The sequence below is a fragment of the Nannospalax galili genome, unplaced genomic scaffold (genome assembly GCF_000622305.1).
Source record: "Nannospalax galili isolate Female #2095 unplaced genomic scaffold, S.galili_v1.0 scaffold801, whole genome shotgun sequence".
Classification (NCBI taxonomy): domain Eukaryota; kingdom Metazoa; phylum Chordata; class Mammalia; order Rodentia; family Spalacidae; genus Nannospalax; species Nannospalax galili.
Window position 1 is genome coordinate 185,031 of NW_008345222.1, and position 24,301 is coordinate 209,331.

The 24,301-nt window shown below is 39.2% G+C and overlaps 1 protein-coding gene across 1 annotated transcript in view; it reads right to left on the reverse strand.

Annotated features, from left to right (window-relative positions):
- The window catches only part of Rasef (RAS and EF-hand domain containing), an 84,152-nt gene that overhangs the window by 51,254 nt on the left and 8,597 nt on the right, over nucleotides 1-24,301 (reverse strand). The window lies entirely within an intron of this gene.

Sequence of the window (24,301 nt, forward strand, 5' to 3'; positions counted from 1 at the left end):
ATGACAGGGGTGCACTTACATACATGCAGGCAATACACTCATACACAAAAATTAAAAATAATAAATTTTTTAAAAATTAAAATTGAAAAAAGTACTTCATGTAAATTCATATTTGTGGATACATTTGCACTAATTTTACTTATAGTGTTTCTAATACCAAATATGTGGGGTTTTCTCACAAAAATCAATCCTTTGAATTTTCTGGATACCAATTAGGTTGTCCAACAATTTGATTCAACTGATACTGACTACTACTAAAAGTTGGCACAAACTCCACAGGCTAAAGTCTCCTATCCACAAGGCTGCCCCCACTTCAGAGGCCAGTCACCAGTTCCAAGTAACCTCTCTTTTTAACTAACCAGCTATGTATCAGTAGTTCCCATGACTCTCCACAACTCCAGAAGATCTGATAATTTGTTAAAATGGCTCATGGAACTAGGAAAACATTTTACTTACTTTTAATGGCTTACACTAAAGGACATGATTAAAAATTAGCCAAATGGAAGGGATGTGGAGGGATGGTATTGGGGACTACAGAGTTTTCATGCCCTCTCTATCTTTGCCACTCAATCTACCTGCATCTTGATGTGTTTGTTCACCAACTCAGAAGCTCTCTAAACGCTCTGGTATGGGTGTTAATAGAAGTTGTAGTGTGTAAGTATGACAGGTCAAATCACTGACCACTAACTCAACCCTCAGTCCCTCCTTCCTCCTCAGAGGTGGGGATGAGGCTCCAAGTTCCAATCTTGTAATTATGCCTTGCATTTTTTTAGGAATCAGAATCCATTCAGAAACAAGCTATGAGCCTAAAGCTACCAGCTATTTCATTGCCATACAGAAGATTGAGTAACTGACTGGGCTAGTAGTACCCCTGCCTTACAGATCAGCAGCTAAAATGCTCTAAATGGAACTGAATGTGATCTCTAAATAATATACCCTTTATGTCTAGTTAGAGCAATGCACGCTGCATGAATTTAACAACCACTGTATTTCCCATTATACCCCAAATTCTCTCAACTGATGGGCAATCACTATTGACATCGTACATCAGAAACCATCCTTCTAACCCCAGTACAGAGCCAGGCTTGATGTAATTTAATATGAACTGACTGTGACAGCATGTGACAGCAGCAGGGCTTTAAAAAATATTTTATTTATTATATTTATTTTTTATGGGTATGAATATATTACATGCATGTATGTAAGTGCACCCACGTTGTGCAATGCCCATGGAGGTCAGAAGAGAGTGTTGGATACCCTGGAACTTAAGTTACAGACAGTTGTTGGCCACCATGTGGATGCTGGGAACCAAATCTAGGTCCCCTGCAAGAGCAGTCAGTGCTCTTAACTGCTGAACTGCCTCTCCAGATCCCTTGACCAAAGGCAAAGAGTATTTAGGCCAACTAAAGGAAGACATGCCAGAGATTTGAAAAATAGATAATTCCTTGAGTCTGAAATAACTAACTATAACACTAATGGGAAATAACTATCGATTTCCATAAGGCATTTCATAAAAATGCCAAAGATAGCTAATATTCACAGGAAAGCCAGATTCTTTCATATATACTGCATTATTTAAAAATCACCACCAGTAATTGGCTAATTCTTATGTTCAGTGATTTTACAGTTTCTCCTTTCACAGTGTAAAAAATGCAGAGCCTCCTGACCCTAACATGGAGTGATTACTCTTCTTGAAGTGTGTATCTTGCTCTGTAAAAGTCACTGGGCAGACCACTATAGGAACTAGGAAACCCATGAGCTTTCCACAGTCATCTACAGCACCTAAGAGCACCAAAGTGACAACTGCAGGTCACTCAACAACAAATTCATACCATCTTCTCCATCCATATGTCCTGGACTCCACTGAGGGAAGTCTGTTAAGAAACTATGAGGCACAGGGAGAGACTACAATAATGTGGAATGTCAGTAATGGAAAGGCTGTGCATAGAGTCATCTCTCACCTGGAATTGATGACACAGTTAAGTATAGCAAGATTTATGCTACTCAGGTATGGTAGCTCATGCCTATAATCCTAGGATTTTGGAAGCTAATGCAGGAAGATCATGAGTTCAAGGTCAGCCTGAGCTACATTACTGAGTCTCAAAAATTTAAAAAAAAAATAAAGAAAAAGAGGAAAGGAGTAGGAGAGAAAGAAAAGGAGGGAGGGAGGGAGGACAGGAGGGAAGGAAGAGAAGAGGGAGGGAGGATTAGGTTACAGACCTTCTAGCTGCCTATTCAGGCCACACACTCCCTACCACAAGAAAGCATAAAGAAATCAAACAGGGCTAAGGGCCTGTGACAAGCTGAATCACTGCTCCAGCACCCCAAATTCATGTTTTACCACCAGCACCTCAAAATCTAACTACACTTGGAGACAGGGTCTCTAAAGAGAATTAAGTTAAAATGAGATTATTATGGTGAGTTTTAACCAAATCCTACTAGTGACCTTATTAAAAAGAAGATAGTTGAACACAGACACAAACCAGCGGGAAGACCATGTGAAAATGGACGGGAAGGCCCTAGGACAAGCAGATCCTACTGGTACCCTGGTCTTAGACTTCTAGAATCTATAATTATAAGAAAACATACATCTTTTTAAAAAAATATTTTTAGTTTATGTGTATGACTGTACTGCCTACATGTATCTAAGTGCACCCATGTCATGCAGTGTCCAAAAGAGGTCAGAAGAAGGCATCAGATCCCCTGGAACTGGAGTTACAGACAGTTGTTAGCCATCATGTGAGTGCTGGGAGTCAAACCCAGGTCCTCTACAAGAGCAGCTAGTGCTATTAAACCTCTGAGCCATCTCTCCAGCCCTGAATTTCTTGTCGTCTAAGCTACCCACACTTTGGTAGTTGATGCCACAAATGCCTGGGCCACCCATAGAACCCAAGGTCACACAGTGACTAAGTGGCAGAATTGAAGAAAAAAAGCAAAGAAAAAATAAGTGATGGGGAAATATGGGAGGGGAAGGAGTAGGCATGGATTTGATCAAAACACCTTATATGCATGTATGAAATTCTCAATAAAGTTTATGTAAAAGTTAAAAAAGAGAAATATAAATGAATCTAGTGCTGGAGATCAACAATTAATATCTTACTATTTCTCAACTGCCAGAAGAAATGAGATTCAAATAATCAACAGAACTTTGACACATTAGAGGACATGAGGAGTATATTAACTTCAATGATTAATTAGACATAGCCCCAAATACATTTATTTGGCTTTAAATTTCTTAGTTTATTTTCCTTCTAAATAAATTGCTCCCTCTATTCAGGTGTTAATCATGGGTTTTTTTTTTAAAGAAATGATCAAGTTAAGTATTATTAATTATCTCACAAGAGTAAGTCAGTTTATGTAGTGATTTAGGATCTCAAACCTGCCATCACCCCTTCATCAGAACTCATGACAAATACTGGCTGCAAGAATGACCCACATTTATTAAACAGTAGGAAAACAACAATAAAATCTCTTCTGAGACTGCCCAAGGTAATTCAAATGCACAATGATCATTAATGTCTTTACCTTTGTTGTCTATTGAAGACTAACAGGATGCAAAATCTAAAGACACTTTTTAAAAAAAAATACTTTATTATTTTTATTTTATGTATTATTTTTATTTTGTGTGTCTGCGTGTATTGCCTGCATGTATGGAAGTGCACCTATATCATGCAATGCCTGCAGAGGTCAGAAGAGGGAGTTGGATCCCCTAGAACTGGAATTATGGACAGTTGTTGGCTGCCATGCGGGTGCTGGAATCTGAACCCGGGTCTTCTGCAAGAACATTCAGTGTTCTTAACTGCTGAGCCATCTCTCCATCCCCCTAAAGACATGTTGTATAGTGGGAACCTGTCAGGGACACTGTTGTTTTCCAGCTAACTGTGTAACAGTGAAATGTTCAGAAGCAGCTATCTCAGTGGTTCTTTCACTTTCTGCCAATGTCTAAAGTGGGAAGAAAGTATAATGACATAAATTTTCTTGGGTCCTTTGCTGATTGAGACATTACAAAGAATTTTAGGAATATATGTATGTTACACAATTAACTGTTAACATCAGAATAGCTTGGATCCTCATCTAACCTGCTTCTTATGGCAGGAGATTTGGAGAAACTTGATTTCCTAAAACCGTGATTGCAGCTTTGGGACTAGCCATGGACAATAAAATGGGAGATGGAACGCTGTATACTTACCACTTTCATGCTTGGCTCCTTACAAGACCTCAGCTCATGTTCATGCTCTTCTACTTCCTTCTCTCTTCCTTCTTGTTCTCTCTTCTTTACCCTCATATCTGAACTAAGGAACTCTAATATGGCAAAACCGCATAATAGACTGTACTCCCCTAAATCACCACCTGGAAGGGAACAATCTGCTACTGCCTAATCACATCCTTTTGTTTCACATAAGGGAGGAAGAAATTTGTACTGTGTGAATCCATTAAGCCTGGGAAGTTCTTTGTTACAGCTAACTTACTTTAGAAAGCTGGCATATCAGTTTGCTATTTAGGTATTTTATTATCCTCTTCACAATGAATATACTTCCTCACCTTCAAACTTGACCCCTTTGTATGAAATAAGTAATAAAACTTTTATGATTAGAGTAAATCTTTACTACTGCTACTCACTCTCAAGAGTGCACTAAAGACTACTCTGCAGCATTTCTATACTAAAACTGAAATTCACTGAGTACCTGATACACAGTTTATACATTGATTTAAACATTTACATTTGTTATTAATTTAACTCTCATGATAGCCTTATGAAGTTATCACCAGGAATGTACTGAGGCAAAGAGAGACAGATGATGCTATAGGAGCATAGCTAAGATTCCAGCCACCTGACTGTGGATTCTAACTCAGTCTACCTGGCTCCAAAGTCTGCCTTTCTAGGAAAGCTCATATCACAGCAAGAAAAAAACACCTGGTCTTTTTAGGTAAGAGTTGGATGCTTGTGTCCTGCACATGCAGCTAAACATCTTTGGATTCTTCAACTCAACAATTCCAAAGCCATTACTTGATGTCAAGACAGTGTTTTCTTCCAAGAATATATGTCATTGGCTTTCTCTAGCATGCTACTTCCTAATGTCAAAGGTTTTAAAAATCATAAAATACACAGTGGGTGCACACAGCTCTCAGTATGTACACAGGAGTGCCTAGAAGGACACTAGGTAGCTGCAACCATCAAGACCCAGGGCCTTCTCAAAGAAATTACACATTGACTCAAAAATAACACGGTATGGCCTATCCCTTGAAACTGTGAGAGTGCCTGACTTGGCCACCAGGATTGAGGTGCCCAAGTCCTGCCTTGTCCATAGCCCTGCTTTGGGACGATCTGCAGTCTCATTCCTGCTGCTGCAGCTCTTAGGCTTCCCTGCTGCCTAGTAAGGACCAGCAAATTATTTTCCAGTCTCCTCTTCTTAGACCTTGGCCCTCTTCTTCGAAGGCTACTGAAGGCCTCATCCCTCTAAGGCTACTGAACTGTGCCTAACTAGCCAGGGCCACTTCACCTTCCTGAAGAGCTCCTGAGTAGCCTGCCTGGATATATCTGGTCCCTCCAATGTAAAATCAAAAGAGAGAAGCTGAAGCCTAGAACAACTAACTTTTCATACCCAATCAGAAAGCAACCAAGCAACATCAATAATACAAAAAGAATCAAACTTCAACTCAAGAAAGTCAGGCCATACCAGAATAACAAAAAAAGAAAAGAAAAGAAATCCACATAACAACAATGAAAAAAAATATGAAAAACCAAATTATTTGTACCCACCAAACATCACCAGTCCTAGAAGAGTTCTAAAATGAGAACTCTCTAGAGGTAACCCAGGACACAGAATTTAGAAGAACAATCGTAAACATGACAAAAGAATTCAATGAATTTAAAGATCACACAAGCAACTCAAAGACATAGGAATATTAAACAAAACTCAGGCTGAAATGAAGAAGGAAGTGAAAAACTCAATAAGCCAATTTAAAATGACAGGAGAAAGCCTCACCAACAGAATAAATAAAATGCAAAACAGAATATCAAGAGTGGACGATAAAGTTGAAGAACTGCACCACTCAAGCAAAGAATACGAAAAATTTAAAAAACAACCACAGGAATGGACTATGAAGGAAATGTGGGACACCATGGAAAGACTAAATGTATGCATCATAGACCTAGAAGAAGGAGAAGAATCACAGGTAAATGGCATTGATCAGATCTTCAATAGGATTATAGAAGAAAATTTCTCTGAGGTAAGGAAAGAGCACAGAACACTAAATAGACAGGACCAGAAAAGAAACTCACCATGTCATATCATATCATAGAGAGAATATAGAAAGCTGCAAGAGGAAAAAAAAAAAAACAAAGTCACATATAAAGGAAAGCCCATCAGAATTATAGCTGACTTTTCAATGCAAAGTATGAAAGCCAGAAGAGCCTGGGACAAAGTATACCAAGTTCTAAATGATCATAGATGACAACCCAGAGTAATTTACCTAGAATATCTATTATAGTTAAGAGGAAAGAAAAATCTTCCATGACACTAATAGGCTGAAAGAATTCACGTCTACCAAACCACCCAAGAGACAACAGAAAGAAAATAAATGAAAGTATAATTGTGGAAACACAAAATTTGACCAAAACTGCAAAAAGAAATTAAAAAGACAATAACCATTACAAATCTTTCAATAATAACTTTAAATATCAATAGCCTCAGCTCCCTAGTCAAAAGACACAGGGTAGGTGAATAGATTAAGACACAAAATCCATCTTTTTTGTTTTTTTTTTTTCCAAGAAACTCACATCACCTTTAAGGATAGCACTACCTTAGGGTGAAAGGACAGAAAAAAAGGTTTCTAATAGATGGCACTAAGAAACAAGCAGGTGTTGCAATTTTAATACCTGACAAAATAGACTTCAAATTAAAACTAACAGAAGAGATAAAAAGGGGCATTTAATTCTGATAAAAAAAGTTGATTAAGAAGATATTACAATCATAAACATATATTCACCATACTCTGGTGCACCCAATTTCATAAAAACAGTTCTCTAGTACTAAGACACAGATTAAGCCCAACTCAATAACAGTAGGTAAATTCAACACCCCATCTCCAATAGACAGGCCAATTGAACAATGAATAAACAGAGAGACAACTGAATTAAATTGTACCATACATCAAATGGACCTAACAGACATCTACCAAATATTCTACCCTAGCAGCAAAGAGTACATTTCCTATTCAGCAGCCAGTGGAAGTTTTTCTAAAATTGATCACATACTGGAACACAAAACAAACCTTAACAAATACAAATTACACGAATTTCTGGAGATTAAATGACATAATCCTGAATGATGAATCAGTCAAAGAAGAAATTAAGAAAGAAATGAAAGTATTCCTGGAACTAAATGAAAATGATAATACAACACAACCAAACCTCTAGGGCACTTTAAAAGGAAAACATCCCCTTATATTAAAAAATCAGAAAGAGCACAAATGAGTGATTTAACAATACAATTCAAGACTTTGAAAAAGCAAGAACAAATCAAATACAAAACCCAGCAGACAAGGAGATAAAACAAAAATGAGAGCAGAAACTAATGAAATAGAAACAGATAAAACAATACAAAGAATCAATGTATCATGAGCTGGTTCTTTGACAAGATAAACAAACAAGATAGACCCTCACTCAGTTAGCTAAAAGGAAGAAAAAGCACACTAAAATTAACAAAATCAGAGATGAAAGGGGAAACATCAAAACAGACACCAAAAAGATCCAGAACATAATAAGGAATACCTATAGGTTTTTAACCTACTCTATTACATTTAAAAACCTAAAAGAAATGGATGAATTTGTTAATTCATGGGAACCACCAAAGCTAAATCAAGAAGAGATCAACAGCTTAAACAAACTGATAACAAATAAGGAAACTGGAACAGTAATAGAAAAACCTCCTGATTGAAAAAAAGCCCTGGTGTTAGATTCACTGTAGAATTCTATCAGACATTTAAAGAAGATCTACAACAAAAACTACTTAAATTATTCAAGAAGATAGAAACAGAGAACTTTCAAACCCCTTCCATGAAGTCAGTATCACCCTAATACCAAAACCAGGTAAGGCAAGAACAAAAAAGAAAACCATAGACCCATATCCTTAATGAATAGAGATACAAAAGTTCTCAACAAAATACTTGCAAACTTCATATAGACACATATCAAAAAGATCATCCACCATGATTAAGTTGGCTTTATTCCAGAGATGCAGGGATCGCTCAATATACATATGTAAGTAAATGAATGTACTAAATCTTGTGAGTGGACTTAAAGACAAAAATCACGTGGTCATCTCAATAGATAGAGAAAAAGCCTTTGACAAAATGCATCAGACATTCACATTAAAAGTCTTAGAGGGAATTGGACTGGAGGGAACATACCTTGTCGTAATTAAAGCTAAATACAACAAACCCATAGCCAACATCATTCTAAATGGAGAAAAACTGGAAGCATTCCCATTAAAATCAGGAACCAGACAAGGCTGAGCACTATCTACACTCTTTTTCAATGTAGTACTTGAAACACTTGCTTGAGCAATAATACAATAGAAAGAAATTAAAGGAGTAGTAATTGGAAAAGAAGAGGTCAAATTACCCCCCTATTTGGAAGTGGTGTTATATATGAGATCCCAAAAATTCCACAAGAAAACTTTTAGAAACAATCAATACTTTCAGCAAAGTGGTAGGCTACAAAATCAGTTTACAAAATCAGTAGCCTTTCTAGATACAAATAATAAATCAGAAAAATAGTTCAAGGAAACCCTCCCATTCACAATAGCCTCAAAAAATATCTAGGAATAAACCTGGCCAAAGATGTTAAAGATCTCTACAATGAAAATTTTAAAACTTGGAAGAAAGATTGAAGAAGACATCAGGAGAGGGAAAGAACTCCTGTGCTCACTCATGGATTGGTAGAATTAATATTGTAAGAATGACCATCCTACCAAAAGTAATCTATAAATTCAAAAAAATGTCAATCAAAATCCCCATGAAATTCTTCACAGAATTTTTTTTTAAAGCATCCTAAAATACATATGGAATAATAAAGGACCCCGGTTAGGCAAAGCAATCTTAAGTACAAAGAGCAGTGCTGGGGGGATCACAGATCTCAAACTGTATTACAGAGCAATCATCATAAAAACAGCATGATACTGGTACAAACCAAACACATAGATAAATGGAGCATAATTGGAGACCCAAACAGTGTTTACAACTTTAGCCACTTGACAGTTGACAAAGGTGCCAAGAACACACACTGGAAGAAAGACAGCATCTTCAACAGCATCCACATGGTGCTGGCAAAACTTAATCTCCACTTGTAAAAGAATGAAGTCAGACCCTTATTTATCACCCTTCACAACAGTCAATTCCAAAGGGATCAAAGACCTCAATATGAAACTCTGAAACTGTTAGAAGAAAACAGAGAGAGTACCCTGCAAGATATAGGTTCAGGAAAGGAATCTCTAAATCAGACATCAGTTGCTGATGAATTAAGGTCAACAATCGACAAGTGGGTCCTCATTAAACTAAAAAGCTTCTGAACAGCAAAAGAAATAACCAAGGAAGTGAAGAGAAAATCCACAGTGGAGAAAATCTTCACCAACTACATATCTGAAATAGGATTAATATCCAGAATATACAAAGAACTCAGGAAAACAAAGAATCAAGAAGCAAATGACCCAATTAAAAGATGGGCTACAAAGAACTCTGGGGTTAAAGGGGAAGAAGGAGCTCAAGAGATGGGGGACCATAGGAGACAGGCATTATTAAGGGAGAAATGGGGAAAATGGGGATAATTTAACTGGGGAGGGTGTGGAGGGAGGGTTAGACAGGAGGAGAGAAAGGAGAGACAAAATAATGCATAGACGGTTGGACAAAATGAGAGGGAATTGTATGAGTGCAAAAATCTACTGATAAATTATGCACACAGTATGTCCACATGAGTCCATGTGTGCGACCAAAGTCTGCATAATAAGAAAACAGTGGCAGACAGGAGAAACCTCCCTTTGAGCTGTTGGCCAGGGTAGTCCAAGAGACTCCCCAAATTACATAGGCTACTGCTAAAGCCCTTGATTGCATCACAGAACTTGAAGGTAAGACTCTATTGCTGGAGACAGGACATACTTTATGCAAAGGATTTAGAGCAATGGAGGTGGAATTGACCTGAAGCCACCTCCCCGGAAGGCTAGCTCTCATAGCTCTCATGGCTATGCAAACTGATAAGGAAGAACATCAGTTAATAGTACAACTACAGCTTTAAGGCCTAATGACCACGTCAATGATCAGCACAGAAACCTATATTGAGGCATTAGTAGCACTTTTATCTTGGGGTAATCAACAGTTAATTGAACTTAAAGCCTATTCAATGGGAGGAAATTCATGTGTGGTACTATAAATGCAGCCAAATATACATTGCTGGAGAGGTCATAGATCTTAGAGAAAACCCCAAATGTTACATCCTTAGACAAATGTAATTTCTTATTATGTAATTTCTTACAAAATATAGGTCCTTACTTACAGACAAGCATCCTACTTACCACTCATCAAAGAAGCTCCTTTTTAACAGATGGAAATTGTTACAGAGCTCAACACTGGTCATACACAGAGATTGTGAATTGCCCAAGCCTAAGTGACACATCTACAATGCAACTTCTACACCTAAGGCTCATGGAACATAGTGGAACAAAGGGTAGAGAGAACACTAATGCATCTCTCAACTCTCATCAACAAAGCTCCCTCATGCCATGAGCACAAAAGGAAACAAATGGCCAAAGCATAGAGAATAAGAGTCTGCGGAATGTGAGTCCTTGGACAGAACTCCTTTATTAATCTTTTCTAAACCAGGGCTTAGGGACCATTGTGGAAGAAAAGATTCTAAGAGCCAGAGAGGAGGTGCATGGCCACAAGGAAACAGAGGTTCTACAGGTTCCTGGGACCTTGCTCATATGAACCCACAGCATATGAACCTTGCTCATATGAACCTACAGTGTTAGCACATACAAAACCCATACAAATTCAGGGAGACAAAAACCCATCACAGATCTATAGAAATGGGCAGCAGGCCCCAATCTTAGTCGAACAGGTACTGACCCCTGATCACTGCTGGGTGAGGAAGAGCTGATTTTCTTAAAGGGAGGGGCTGTAGATAGGCTGACTAGACCTCAGTGGATGAACTTGCACTGAGGGATATCTGGGAATACTAATTTGACTCAGTAGATCTTAACACAAATGACAGAATTCATGAATTCTGGTGAGGGTGTCTATGTGGGGGTGTCAAAGGGGAAGAGGGTATAAAGATGATTAAGATGTTCTGTATAGAATACACAAAGAAACTCAATTAAAACTTTATGAAAAACAGATGGGCTATGGATCTGAGCAGAGTTTTCAAAAGACAAAGTAAAAATAGCTAAGAAACACCTTAAAAATATTCAGCATCCTTAGTAATTAAGGAACTGCAAATCAAAACCCCTTTAAGATTTCATCTTACCCCAGATTGGCTAAGATCAAGAGAAGAAAATGACACGAAATGCTGGAAGGGATATGTGGAAAGGGGAGTGCTCATTCGCTGTTCGTGGGATTGCAAACTCGTGCAATGACTAGGAAAAGCAGAGTGAAAAACACTACAAATGAATCTACCATATAATCCAGTTATACCACTCCTTGGCATACACCCAAAGGACTCATTCTACTTCAGAGACACTTGTACATCCATGTTTGTTGCTGCTCTTTTCACAATACCTAAGAGATGGAAGCAACCTAAGTGTCCCTGAACTGAGGAGTGGATAATGAAAATGTGGTTCATTTATACAATGGCGTTCTACTCAGCAGAAAAGAAAGACAAAATCATGAAATCTGCAGGTAATTGGATGGAGCTAGAAACTGTTATAATAAGTGAAGTAACACAGACTCAGGAAAACAACTGATTTATGTTCTCTCTCATTTGTGGATCTTAGCTCCAAATACCTAGATGTGTGTACATCCGAATATATAACTTCAGGAGACAGGAAAATGGAAAGAAACCATAGAGCTAAAGGGAGACTGAGAGAGAGGGATAGTAGGAGATAGATGTTACCAAGCATGAGATGGATAAAACTGAAATATTTAACTGGAAGGGCAAGAGGGGGTTTACACAAGGAACCTTGGAGGTAAAGGAGGAGGAGCTCAAGAAGGGGAATCACAGGAGACAGGTATTATCAAAGGGGAAGTGGGGAAAAAAGGGGGTACTTTAACTGAGGAGAGACTACGGAGGGTTAGAGAGGAAGAGAGAGAGGTGAGAGATAAATAATGTTTAGCTAGTGTAAAACCAGAGGGGAATGCATTAGCTCAAAAGCCTACTTAAAAAGTACACATATGAAGCTGGGTGTGGTGGCGTATGCCTTTGATCCCAGCACTTGGGAGGCAGAGGCAGGCAGATCTCTGTGAGTTCGAGGCCATCCTGGTCTACATAGCGAGTTCCAGGCCAGGTGGGGCTACAGGGGAGACCCTGTCTCAAAAAGACAAAAAATAAAAGTCTATTAAAAAAAAAAAGTACACATATAGTATCTGTACATGAGTGCATGTGTATATAATAAGAAACTCAGTGCCAGACTCAGAGTTGTTGGTCAGAGTACTCCAAGAGACTCCCCAAATTACATAGCCTTTGATTTCTCCTAGAACTTGAAGGTAAGATCCTATTACTGAAGACAGGACACACTTTGGACACAGGGCTTGGAGCAATGGAGCTGGAACTGACTGGAAGCCTGTTCCCTGAAGACTATCTCTCATAGTTGCAAGCTGCTAAGCTTGCAGCAATTCAAGCCAGCTTTAAAGCCTAATAACCACAACAATGGCCAACAAAGCAAACTATATTGGTACAGTAGTGGCATTTTTATCTTAGGGGTAATCAACAGCTACCTAATTGGACTTAAAGCCCACTCAATGGGAGGTAACTCATGTGTAGCACTGTAAGCATAGCCAAATACACATTGCTGGAAAGGTTGTAGATCTTAGAGAAAACCCTGAGTCTGTCACATCCCTAGACAAATGTAATTTCTTACTATATGCTAAATATGGATCTTTATATTTACAGACAAGTATGCCAGTCACTACTCATCAAAGTTTATTTTACAATAGACGGAGATGATTACAGAGTTCTACAAATGGTTACACACAGAGAATAAGTTTCTGTGAGATGCCCAACTGTAAGTGACACAGCTATAATCCAACTTTTATACATAAAGCTCATGGAATATAGTGGAACAAGGAGTAGAAAGACTACTAATGCCATCTCTCACCTCTCTCATCAGCGAAGCTTCCTCATGCAACAGAGGGCAATGGACACAAAAGACCACAACTGGCCAAAGTGTAGACAATAAGACTACAGAGTGTGGAGTCCCTGGACAGAAATCCTATATTGAATTTCACCTATCCAGGGCTCAGGAACCATTGTGGAAGAAAGACTGTAAGAGTCAGGGTAGGAGGTGCATGATCATAAGAAAACAGATTCTTACATGTTTCTGGGATCTTGCTTATATGAACTTACAGCAACGGTGCCAGCATGCACAAGACCCATGCAAACTCAAACCAGATAAAAGCCAGCATAGAACTTGGGAAATAGGCAGAAGGCCACAACTTTGGTGAGGAAACATGGCAGTTGGTTACTGCTGGGTGAGGGAGACCTGATCTTCTTTAAGGAAGTGATACTAGATAGGCTAAACAAGTTCCAGTGGATGTACTCACACTGAGGGATATCCAGGTATACAAACTTTACACAATAGGCCTTACCATATATGACAAAAATGCATTAAGTCCTGTGGGGGGGTGGTTGGGAGTACAGAGGGGGAGGGGTCTAAATATGATTAAAATGCATTGTATGATATCCACAAAAATTCAAAAAAAAATTTTTTTTTTTAAATACTAAGGTGGGGCTGGAGAGATGGTTAAGCAGTTAAAAGCACTAGCTGCTTTTTCAGAGGATTGGAGTTTGGTTCCCAGAACCTACACGGTGGCTAACAACCATCCATAACTCCAGTTCTGTGAAATCCAACGCCGTCTTCTGGACTCCACAGACATTGCACACAAAGGTACACTTACATGCAGGTAAAATACTGATACACAAAATAAATAAATAATAAATAAATAAATAAAATATAAGGTAAAGTTTAAAAGCCACATGGTATGTATTAAGCAAGATAAAAGCAGATTCTACTTGTGTGCTCACAGTCATTAACACCAAAAGTCTGCCTGAAGGAAAAAGAGCGCATAAGCTCTCAGAATTATTTACCTGTTTTAGAGACTTAAACCTGAGCCTATCCTTTGTTTAAGTTCAAAAAATCACAAGATTATTTGTATGGAAGACAGCAGGAATGGCTAATTTCTGATGAAAACAGTCACAACTTAAAATTTTTTAAATGATCCCTAGTATATAAGCCTTTTAAATTGAAAATATTCTTATTAAGCATTGGAAAGAAGCTAGATGTAGTTTTTAAAAAACTCACAAGGAGAACATGTAAAGTCTTTCAAAGTTCATTTCTCTTAGACCACACATATTTGTGTTTCTGTATCTGCAGTGTAGTAGGGCTGCACTTCAAATGCCTGTGCCCGTGGTTTCAGGACACTCAGTCAAATGCAGACCACCTCACAGCTCCATGCTCAGGAAAAAGGAGATGCAGAAATGCTGTTAGGAAAACTGGCCCTCATATTACAAGTCTTCAGATCTAGGATTAAAATGGATGGTTGAACTATTTATTCAAATGACATGTTATAAAAGCCTCAAAAATGTTAGCAAAACTAAGTTTTACTAAACAGCTGTATCTTTACCATTCTGTATCAAGGAATTTCAGAAGTAAAACTTTGCTATAATTTTAACATCTGAGTATAGGAAATTAACATACCCATGTAATTCAAAGGACACCATGTAAGATCCTGGAAAATAAATAGCTATACTCCAACTAAACTCTATCCTACATAAGCTTGTACATGTTTAAAGTTCTATGAAGTTTAAAACAGCACAGGTTAGTGTGATCAGACCACTGGGGTGGTATGTGAAGGATGAAGTGACAGTAGTTCAAGCATCAGATGTGTCTAGAACAGTTAGTGCAAGGGCCAGAAAGCACTCTAAAGATAGGGGTGTGGTGTTGTTCTGAGAACATGAAAGTCACTGAGAGTCAATAAGAGATGGCATGGTCAGCACAGTCTTTTTACTCCCACCCACACCGTTCTGCCTGAAGCTGAAAATTAAGGAAAAGATTTTCAAACAAATTTGAAGAAATAAACATAGATCTAGACCATTAACATTACCTAGAAATGCCTTTATTTTACTATAAAATTATTAAACATTATGGAAAAATATGACAATATAATTATTTTCTTTGGGGTATAACAATAATATCCTTTTTATTTAATTATTAGTTTTTAATAAATAATAACATTTATTACTTTCCTAATGAGTGTCCAAAATACAAAAGCAATTACACTTATGTATTCCACCCTAAACTGGGTCTTATGTATTTCGCCCTAAACCGGTATTCCACCCTAAACCGCGACAGCAGGGGTTCATTATGGAGTTCTGCTCCAGTCCTGATGGTGCCTTGTGCCTGGCTCTGCCCACAGGCTGCTGGGAGAGCTGTCTTGGCCTTTAAAGCACAGTTTACTGGGGGCTGGCACAGTTTGCTGGGGGCTGGGTCACAGGACCCCTGGGCCCTGGGATAGCGGGAAGTGCTCCTTAGCTCACCCCTCCCACATTGTTCCTTTCTTGTACATCCTGGTCCCTCACATCCTGGGCAGGGAAACTGAGCCTGGGCAAATGGAGCTGGAGGGCAGAGCCAGGGAGCCCAGGGCTGCTCAGCTGCTCAGGGTGTGAAGCCTGAGCTTTGGTTCTCCGCTGGGCACAGCAGGCTGCAGCAAGTCCTCAGCAGGCAGGAAACAGGCCCAGGGGTCTGGATGAATCCCCCAGCCAGCCAACGCCCTGGTTCTGCAAAGCTCTTCTAGATGATATAAAAGTTTAAAACCAAACCAAAACCAAAACCACATCTATCAGCAAAGTGAGTGCAGGAGCAAAACTCTATCATAGACAGAGGCCGAGGTGGGGAGTTAGTTACCTGTACATGAAGTTCGCAAGGGATTGAAGGGGGCTCTCGGGACTTGGCTTTGGGAAAGGGGCCATGGGAGAAGCTACCTGTTTGGGTCACAGATAAGGGAAGGTCAAAGACGTCTGCTCAGGCGTGCACCCCAGAATGCAATGTATATAATATGGAATATTATTGAGAAGAATAAAACCAGGATCCCTAGGGATAGGCGAGGCATGTCATATTTCCATCTGGGACATTTTCCATAGGAATGCCGAACAGCTTCCTCATCACCAACCGATCTTACTCCATATGCAATTTTTCCCCATTCTTACTTTTTCAGTAAGTTTTTACTGTAAACATTTCCCATGCCATCAAGCCTTTCTTTAAAAACTTGGATTGCCACAGCTGTATAGTATTCCCCCAGCAGTCCTTTCAAGGACAGTGGGCTTTTGTCCTGATCATCCTGGGTGGCAAGGCTCTGCAGGAACCCTTGATTACTTCCTTAGGGTTGGTTCCTGATAAGAAGCAGCTTAAGGAAGGAAGGAAGGGCTTATCCTAATTCACAGCTGGAGGGTACAAGCCTTCATAGTGGTGAAGGCATGGTGGTAGAATCCTTCACAGTGGTGAAGGCAATGTGGTAGCAAGCAAGGTGGGGGGGGGCCCTCTCAGGCAGTCCCCTGCATTCTCAGGCCCTCTGCCTGAGGGAGGCCAGAGGGAGGCCAGAACTCACAATCTCTGGCGGTCTGCTGAGCTAATGTCCTTTTTAGATGCCCTAAACATATTACACTGTCATCTAGTTAGTAAATTCAGACTTTTCCTTTAACACCCATATAAGTTAAGCAAAAATTATTCTTGCTTAAAATATATATTCCCTACAAAGTAAACATACTTCCAGAACAAACCTAACTACAAAGCTACAGTGAACAAATGCATCCAGTCTCCACAGCAGGGTACCACCAGTCTCTTCTGAACACCCCAATGTACTTTCCAGATAGGGCTGGTATGCTGGATAACTTTAGTTGTTAATTTCACATACCTGAATAGAGAAAGCCTCAATTGGGGAATTGCTTCCATTGGACTAGCCTGTGGCCATGTCTGTGAGACATTTTCTTGGTTGTTGACTGATGTGGGAGAGATGGCAGGTTGTTCTGTATTGTGTAAGAAAGCAGGCTGAGCACCGGTCAGGGGACCAAACCAGTAAGCAGCATTCCTCCATGTTCTACGTGCTTCAGCTCCCGCCTCCAGATTCCTGCCCTGATCCTACCTTGGGCTCCCTCAGTGATGGACTGTGATCTGAGAGATGTAAGCTAAATAAACCCTTTCCTCCCCAAGTTGGTATGATTGTTTTGTCACAGCAACTGAAAGCAAACTAGAACACGTCTGTACCTGTTAACTGCCTCTAAACCTGCTGCCTATTCTTGGGATTTTGCCATGCATGTGAATAACTCATCTGGGGGAAGGCTGTCCAGCACTTCATTCTATAGAAAAAGCAATGCTCTTCTCTACTTGGCTCAGCAAGATGAGTCATTCCAAGGAGCTGGGCTTCCCTGGCTCTGCAATGCTGCTGAGTTATCAGAAGAGGAGCTTGTCCAGGTCCAACCAAGGCATCACTGAGGGCCCTTGCCAAATTCATCTCCTGCAGGTAAAACTTGCTCGAGATTTGTTTAATTCTGAAAAACATTTTAATGCCTAAGTACTTATTTGGGGTTCATTCTTCCAAAGGTTTTAAGATAGAAAGTTCCTGAAAGATTAGAGAATTTACAAGATTCAATGGCTAGAAAGAATTCAACTACAAATTGCTTTCTATTCAAAACTACTGAAATTTAGTGTTGGGGATTTTGCCAATGCAAACAGTAAAATAGAACAGAGGGCAGTGTGCTGCAGGTTCCAAGAAGACATGGCCTCCAAAAAGCTGGTGGCAGAGGCTGGAGAGGTGGCTCAGAGGTTAAGAGTACTACAATTTCCAGCACACATATGATGGCTAACAACCATCTCCAACTCCAGTTCCAGGGAATATGATGCTCTCTTCTGACCTCTGCAGGCATTGTAAGATATGGGTGCACTTAAGCACATGCAGGCAATACACTCATACACATAAAATAATAATGATAATAATAATAATGATAATAATAAAAGAGATGGTGGCTTTTGAAATCATGGGCAGTGCCCAGTACACATGTCACAGCTAAGCCAGACTCTAATGCATCCCCCACCATATCCCAGCTTTACGTGCAAGGGCCAATACTTAACTTCTTGCTTCAGGTTCCTCAGCCACACAGGGGAACAGTGGGTGTAACAGCATTACTTACTTTTAGGTTACTTACTTTTAGGTTGCTGTGAGGCAAGACCTACTGATGTTCACAGGGAAGGACATGTTATTGGTGATCAGTAAGTGTTAGCCACTGCTATGAGCTGTCATTACTCATGACACTACTTCCCAAATGAGTTAGAAGGAAATAGATGGCTGTTGTTAGAAGTAGATGCTGCCTGTCTACGTCTTGGCATGGTATCCCTATTGGGGGAAAAAGGTCTTATGGGTAGCAGAGCTCTGAGAACAGAAGAATAACTACATCCTTTCCAATGTTAGTGAACAAAGGTTTACAGTCCAGGGTAAGCAAATCTTGCCTGTAAAGTTACAAATAGAGACTGTAGGTTTTGGAGGCAAAATGATGTTTGCTGCAACCAACCAGCTCTTCTATTAGAAGCGAAAGCAACCCCAGAAAACATATCTGTGATGGAGCTTGGCTGTGACAAATATAATCTATTTATACAATTTGGAAGAGGGCCAAATGGGTCTTGCTTTGCTTACTCCTGTTACAGCCTGTTAGTATACATCCATGAGCACAGGACTCAGGGACAATGCTGACTTCTGTAGCCTGGAAAAATGAGTTTTTGTTCCCATCCTGCCCTGAGCCCAGATCAAATTTTTCTTATTCTATAGATACCACACTAATGTACATTTAATGTATACATGTATATGTAAGGAAGTGCTTCTATTTTTAAAAGTACTTATTTGTAGTTCATATTTACTCTCAGGAATTTATTTTATATCAACTTATCTTGAATCAAAATAAATGTTAACCCAGTCACGTATGCAAACAAGTATGTTATGGTCATTCTTAACTAAAATTTCTATTTGAGCAAGAAAGATTGGGGTTAGGGAGAAAAGAAAGATTGCAACATCAGTTTCTACATAAAATTTCCATTTTGGTGATGTCTGTCACTGTCTAAGCTTTACCTGAGGCAATTCCAGTGTAAATTTGATGTGCTGTATCTTGGTTCTATATATTGTATGTATCCAGCATTCTTCCTCTTTTAGTCAAAAGTTTTATTACCAGTTATTAAACCATATATTTAAAACTATCACAGCTGTATAAGCCAGGATGAGTCTCCACTTTCACTTAGTATGTGAGACCTCAGTGCAGAGAAATGATTCCTCATACATACGTGGCTTAGAAGACAACCCCATCTTTCTTTTTCTTACCCGTTCCCAGTACAATGTAACTAAAATTTGTCTTTCAGGAGCAGGAAACATACCACTTGTTGATAAAATAATCAAATACAGTGAAGAGAAGTTTGAGACAGGTACCACCATCAGGGCTCAAGATGGAGATGAAAAAGGCTGCAGAGGATGTGGCCTCAGGCAACTGAAGAGGTGGCTAGCTGTCCATTTCCTGCAGGATGGGCAGTAACATTAGGTGGTCATGTAGCCAAATCACTGAGTAGATGGGAATTTAAAGAAGGTCCTGACCCTTAGCAACGGAGAGTAACCAGAGCTCTCCCTACAGTGATTTAATCATTTTTCATATGTGTTAAGCATACAAATCACATTTTAATTAGATAATGCTTTTATATTCTGCCATATACTCTTCTGACAGCAGTGAACTAAAAAAAAAAAAAAAGGAAAAAGTTTCATCTGTTAATTTAAAAATTAAATACCAAACACATTCGTTCATCAAAAAAAGATGATAAATGTCTAAACAGCTCAAATGTTTATTGTCGTGGTCAAGAGGAGCTGAAGGCAGCGTGATCTGCTATCCTGGAGGAAATGCTGAGGCAGAAAAAGCGGCCTTAGGGAAACCTGGAAAAAGTAACGACAGGTGAGTGTCACTTCATTAACTGGAACAAGAAGCTAATAATAAGGAAAGTAGGCGTGGATCATATTTGAAATCTGCTCTTTCCATGTATTATTTAAATCTAAAGCCTCCTAGAATCAAGTATATTTTAAAATAAAAACTGAGTTAACACTGCTCTGTAACAGTGTACTACGGTGGTATCATTAAGCACATGAACAGCAGAGATGGAAATCGAAAGAAGCAACAGCATCCATGTCTCCCAGAAACTGCCCAGAGTCCACAGCTTTGCTCACACCCGCTGGAGAGTATTCACTGATCAACCACTTGCAGCGTACCATTCATTAGAGACTGCTACTATCAATTCTGTGCATTTCTGATTTCAGATGTTCTTGTACAAATGCATGTTCTTGTACAAATGAAGAATTAGCTACATATGTGTCTTCCAATAATAGAAGAAACTTCACAAAGATAAATGAGCCTGACTTTCTGTCAGGGCACTGAGATGCTTCAGAACACCATGTGTTCTAGTTTCCATAATGATTTGATTTTTTTTTCTACACACTGCGTAAAATCAAAGTAAAGCTTTCAAAGGTTCATTCTGTCAAAGGCAAACATCCAGCCTTATTAAAATGCTTCTATGGGGGTAGTGAGGTGACTCAGTAGGTAAAAAAGTTCACCAACAAGCCTGATAGCCTTCATTCAATCCCTGACCTGCAAGCTGTCCTCTGATCTCCACATATATAAACACACATAAACACATATACAAACATGCACGCTAAATAATTAAAATGTAATAATGTAAGGATAACTGCTCAGAGCCTGAGCTACATATACACTTGTGTGCAACAGTTATATAAACCTAAACTTAGTACAGATGACACTGGCAAGAAAAACTCCTAACCCTCTTAAAAAGCTTCTGTCATGAATCTGTATCAAACTTCAAGAAATCACCTTCTCCAAGCACATAGTTTGAATTATCTTAAACCATCTGTGTACACGTCACTGTCTGTTCAGTTACTATCTGAAGAGACAAGGCACAGGATTCCTTAATCTACTTTCCCTATCTACTTTGCTAACTCCCCATCAAAACAAGGATAAACCACTAACAGGTAAACAGTCTGATTTATAGAAAGATGCAAAAAGGAACCCAGAACAGGAAACCAAAGTAAAATTAATCATAGGTATTTCCTATAAATTGTGTGTATAAAATGTTCCCCCTTTGAAGTAAAATGTCACTGACATCTCAAATTTGACTGTTGAGCAGATAAGGCCTCTGAGAGGCCCCGGTATCTGTCAGTGGTTCCTGGGGCATGTTTTTCTCCTTAGGCCCCACTTCCCACCATCTTATCTTCCCATACCCTGCTTTCTCTGCATTTGGTTTTCTGTATAATAGAAGGGCAATTTTCAGAATTGTGCTTTAAAAGGAAAGTAATCAAAATATTACTAAAATTATTAAAAAACATGAAAACATAATACAAGTATAAGTCATCCGAAAAACAGGTCTACTTTTGAGTTCCCCAAACTGCAGCTCGCTGAAGGAATAAACAATTTTCAGGTGTACAGATACTATTTGCTGAACAAATCTGACCTCAACCTTCCAGAGAGTCAGGAAAGAAATACGAGTTCTTCCTCAATTGACTCACTGTCTTAACTCCTAACTCATCAGATGAGGAAAAACAATCCCAGTGAGCTGTAGACACATTTATCCCAATTCATATTTTCATTGCAAACCTTCAGCATTCTGTGTGCTTATGATCTCAGGTGCACTTTTCCACCTGCTTGGGCAGCCTCCCCTCTAGGCAGTGAAACTGGCCTTAACTAAAATTAATGAAATAAATTGTATTTTGCTTTAAATCAAAGTTCTAGAGGGGATGAAATAAATTATAACAATCTACTTGAGTGGTTAAGAAGAATCTACAAGGTAGTAATATTTGTCTACTTCCCTGTATAGTTCTTTTAAGTATTCCCACAAGACCCAAAAGAGACAAAATTAAAAATAATTTTATGCCTCAAATATTAGGCTTATGGCCCAATATGGTGGTAGACTTCCATGGATTCACACTGGCACAAATTCTGCCCCTGTGGTTAGACACTCACTTTACGATAAACTCCTGTTTTCAGCATATCTTTCTAAACTGTATAACTTTGACAACAATAATTAAGAACTGTGTTGTCTGGAATTCAGGTATCTGACACCAAAGAAAATTCAAAAGAAGCCCCCCCCGCCCAAAAAAAGCCCACCAAAAAAAATACCAAAAAAAAAACAAAAAAATCAGGAAAAATTGAAAAGTTTGGTGAGTTTAACCTGCCCTCAGATTTTGACAGCCAATGAGGAGAGAGACCTCACAGGCTCCAGTTCACCAAGCCACTGATGGGGCTTAGAACAAGAAAAACAATGGCTATAGGAGACCAGGAAGGTTGAGTGGGAGGAAGTTCAGTCAGGGGATGAACACAGAAGTGTGCTCCTGCTACTTGGCCTTTCTCCAGCACAGCTAACTCATGGAAAACCCTAACAAGGGCACAAAAGAAGAGCACAGAATTCCTACACAAAACACATCGTCACCAGCTTTGATTATTATACACTGCAGATGTGCTGAATTGTCACAATGTACCTCATAAAGATAAATATATTTAATTAAAAATTAAAATAGTATAAAGCTAAAAATAAAATTACAGACAGAAAATACAAGGGTTTTGAAATGTAACTCTAGTGTTTAATCTTTTGGTTTTTGAATCTTTGCAAGATGAAGGTGTCCAGGGCAGACAGGCGGAACACATGCACATAAGTTCAAAATGCCATGCTGGGTCACCATCCCACAAATACTGGTGATATCACCATACCATAGCCCAGAGGTAGCAAAGAAAGCTCAGGTAATTTTGCAAATAGTTATTCTAAACAATGCATATTGCATGTACCCATAGGCTTACCAAAAGATACCTCAGAATAATCACAGGCATAAAATAAAAATTAGTCAAATGGCCATTAACAGTAAAGCAGATAATCAAATTGTGGAATACTACACAATAGTGAACATTACAGTTACAACTATGAGGTAATGAACATGTTGAATGAAAAAAAAGCAAAATACATTATATGAACCTGTGTATGTAAAATTTCAAAGCAGGCAAAAGATAATATCAACAGGGAAGAGGCTGTAGCCACTGAAAGGTAGAGGGCTAGGGGTCACTGTCATTAGTAATAAAGTGCCCAATTTCTTGATTTCCATGATGATTTGTGTTGATTTACTCCATGTGGGAAGCTGGATACACTGCACATCTGTCTTTGAGGATGGCTTTGCACAAAACGTGCTATATATTGATGAAGTGTAAATTACTTTCTTCATAGCAAATTCAGGCATAAACACTTCAAAATTTAAATTTCAATCTGAGGCAACTGAATGAAAAACTTTGAATTCAGTGAGGTTTATTTTTTCTATGCCTCTTCAGCATTCTTTCTTGGTCCTTTCTGTGTTTTCTTGTGAACCCTGAGCAGGTGCCTCCAGAACTCAGACTCTCACTTCCCCACCTTGATACACACATGTCACCTCTTTGTAAAAATGCAGATGTAGACACTGGGATTGCCATTCAACTCAAGAGACTTTAAATAAAGCAGATTATCCCCCAAAGGTGATTAGGTGGGCCTCAGCCAACCAGTCACAGACTTTAAGAGAATGGAAGGTCCTTAGAGAAGGATGGAATCCCATTAGCAGACAAGTTTTCCACTCCAACTGACCATCACTTCCCCCTGCACCTCCTGCCTGCCACCCAGCCTAGAAGCTTTTGGATTTCACAGGCCTTGACAAGCACAAGCCAATTAGTCAACTGCTTAAAACAAGACACTCTCCCTATTTTTTTTTTTTTTTGGTCTTTTTTGAGACAGGGTCTCCCTGTAGCCCCAGCTGTCCTGGAACTCGCTATGTAGACCAGGCTGGCCTTGAACTCACAGAGATCTGCCTGCCTCTGCCTCCCGAGTGCTGGGATTAAAGGCATGCGCCACCACACCTGGCTGACAGTCTCCCTTTTTAACCCTACCCCCCAAATGTGATATACACAAGTATATATTTACACTAACACACACACACACACACACACACACACACACACACACACACACATACACACACAGGAGAGGGGAAAGGGGAAGGA